Source organism: Phytophthora infestans, genomic scaffold (assembly GCF_000142945.1).
Source record: "Phytophthora infestans T30-4 supercont1.272 genomic scaffold, whole genome shotgun sequence".
In the NCBI taxonomy this organism is placed as follows: domain Eukaryota; phylum Oomycota; class Peronosporomycetes; order Peronosporales; family Peronosporaceae; genus Phytophthora; species Phytophthora infestans.
The window spans coordinates 66,588-69,693 of record NW_003303487.1 but is presented as its reverse complement, the minus strand read 5'-3'; positions in this window follow the sequence as shown (position 1 = coordinate 69,693).

Below are 3,106 nucleotides of genomic sequence, written 5' to 3'. Positions count from 1 at the left end.
CATGACATCTGGGCTGCTTGCGCTGCTTGCTGCGGAGCTGTTTGCATTGTGTTAGGTTTTGACGCTGAGTGATCTTCACAATTCCCTTATACAAATGCTGAACTCTCCTGCGTTATGACTTGACTTTGTTTGTCCTTGTTCTCGCTCGGTCCTCGTTTTGATCCTTGCCCGTGAACTCCTTCAGATCCGATATTGCTAAAATCCGTACACTCTGGATCATGGACGATCCACCAGCCCCGGCTGCGGCTGTTGCTACCACCGCTGATGAAGGGGATGGGCCATCCAGATCATCTGGATCGAACTCATCATGGGAGTTGTCTCCCTCCACTAACTCCATCTCCACGTCTCGTGCTCCATGTTCGTGGAGCACTTGCGCTTGCGGCTCGGGCACTCTCATGCCTTGTTCGACCAGGAAACGACTCATCGCAGCTTCGAAGTGTCGCTGCAGGGTGCCCAAGGAAGTGTCGGAAGACCCTGTGGCCGTCTAATCCACTGGCGAGACAGGATCCGCGAGGTGATTACCTTGAGCCCGATCTGACGATAACCCCACTGGCTTCTTGCCGGATCTGGCTCGATTCTGGCTGGATTGTATCAGATCACGGGTAGGGCGTACTGGATCCCGAGTGTTCACGCTCAAAGGGACTTCCTGTCCCCGGATCCTCGCCCGCGCTTCCAGCATGGATGCCCCGGAGGGTCCTAACGTCATGCGTCGGGGCTCGGACGACGTGTCAGACCCATCCTCAGCCGCGGATTCGTAGTTCGAGGACGCAGCTTGGCTGATCCTCGGCGACGACACTGGATCCATAGTGCGCGACCTTTCTCCGGTGATGGACTTAACTCTGGCAAAGAGGTCCCGCGTCGCGGATACTATGAGATCCAAGTCTAGCTCGAAGATATCCTCTGCGTCGAACACGCCAGCTACGATGCCTGACTCCGTAAGCAAACGTAATAGATCCTTGACTGCCACCAACGTGTTCGCCGTTTTTGTTGGTGCTCTCACCGGTTCCCTTGGATCTTCGATCTGTCGTGGATTCAGGATCCGCATGACAGGATCTTGATGCAGAAAATCGCGTAGAGCTTGGTGGCGATACACAAACTCGAGATCCTTGTCGGACCAGCTGGACCTGGATCCAGCTTGGTCTTCTTCCGACTCTGGCGCTTGCATCTTCTTCCGCGTAGTCTTACTCGTTTTCGTCTTCTTTCTCGTTTCTTCGACTAGCGGGGTTGGGTTTAGGTACGGTGTTGGCTTAACCGGTGAATCTGCAAATGCATACCGTTTCGCCTTCACTTTCCCTTGTTTTGTTAGCGGATCTTGACTTGCGTCAAGATCCGCTGGGGTCCCCGAGGGGACCTGGGGAGGATAGAGAAGTTTTTTATTCTAGATCCGAATCCGGATCCACCTCTCTTCCGTCGACAGAGTTCCTCCCAAAACTCCATCGATCCGCGGATCTTGTTTCATTCAGCAGCGTCTTCGTCGATCCGACCTCCAACGACGCCTCTTCCCCTGGCTCAATCTTCACTTGAGCATCTTCTTGGGACTCACGGTGAAATCCCGAGTCTCCAAAAGATCCGGGCACGCGCACCATTGTGGTGTAGCGGGATCAGCAAAATCTGCGAGATTGCCAGATCCAACTTACCAACTGCGCCCAGACACTGACTAACGGAGGGGGTCCCCCGATGATCCGTGTTCTGCTGAACTTTCCTCACCTTGTGTACCCGTCGGTAGGGCGGGATCTTGCTCTCTCGGTAACTTCCGAAGCGTTCAAGTGGTGAAGCTTGAGTGTCTTGGCGAGACGTGGGGATGGGGTGGAGCAGCAGTGGAAAATCTTCACTCTGCGTCCGTGGATTGTTCCGAATCCTAAGCGAATATTCGAGCTTATGGATCCGGGGCCTAGATCGTGGATCTGGCCGTAGGGTTGCCTTGCGGGTGTGTCCCTTGCCCTTGCGTTCCTTTGCGTCGTACTTGCCGCCTCCTGTGACGGGATCTCGAGAGTTGAGAGCCTCTAGGGTATAACCGACCAGGTAGTAAATTCGGTTAACCCGTCGGATCTGCACGTGTATGGGAAAGCTTACTAGGTTGTAGGAACTGGCCAATTTATTATCCAGTTATCACTACCAACACTAGATTCGCAGTTCCCAACCTTCTCCGAGCTCGTACGGCCAATGTAGTTCCGGTTCTTGAGGGCAGGAAGGCACTTGCGTGTTATGGTGCAAATGAGGTTCTGTATTGATATTTAAGCCTATACCTGCCTGGATTTCTACTTTCTATGTCTTTCATCTGCTAAATCCCTTACCAGGCTCGGCTGCATGTCCCTTGTTCCCTTGACCCATCATCCCAGCTGTATTATCTTCAGATCCACCGGATCCATGACGTAATCATCATGGTCACCCTATTATGGGTACACTCATCCGGATCCAGGTCGCTTGGATCCACTTCAATGTAATTGTACACTCGCCGTGGATCCGTGCTCTCCAATCGTCCAACATCATCTTGCAGCCGTCTGTGACCTCCATTGTCCCACGTAAGTTCCAGATCCACTGCATCCCTCATCCCTGTACCCTGGATCCAGGTCCTTCTATGCGGGATCCTCCCTCCTTGGATCCGAACCCAGAAGTATGGGATCCGGGGTACCTCGCGGTGGATCCTGACTTCTCGTTAGCCGTGGCTACTAGATCCACCTTCGGATGGCACCTACCACCATTCCTTTATAGGATCCACACTCGATCCACTGGTACATAGTATATCCCATATCCACCTAAGTGAATCCAGGTAAGGGTGGATCCGAGATAAGTCTTGGTGGATCTTGCCTTCCTGTACATCGCTCATACCAGATCCATCGTCATTCCATACGGGGTGCCGCTCGTCATGGCTAATCCACCACAGGCAACTTGCACCCGTGCCAAACAATTGAAATTGTCACTGATTCGGGATAGTGACCCCGCGTCAGGCCCATTCTCTTATTTCTGAGAAAGCACTTCACCACAGTTGGAAGTCGATGAGTCTTGACTTCATCTTTGGGCTTCCCGCCGACGGACACGGCAACACCGGAATTTTGGTGTTCGTGTGTCGTGTCTAGAGCAAGATGGTACATCTTGCTCCGGTTCC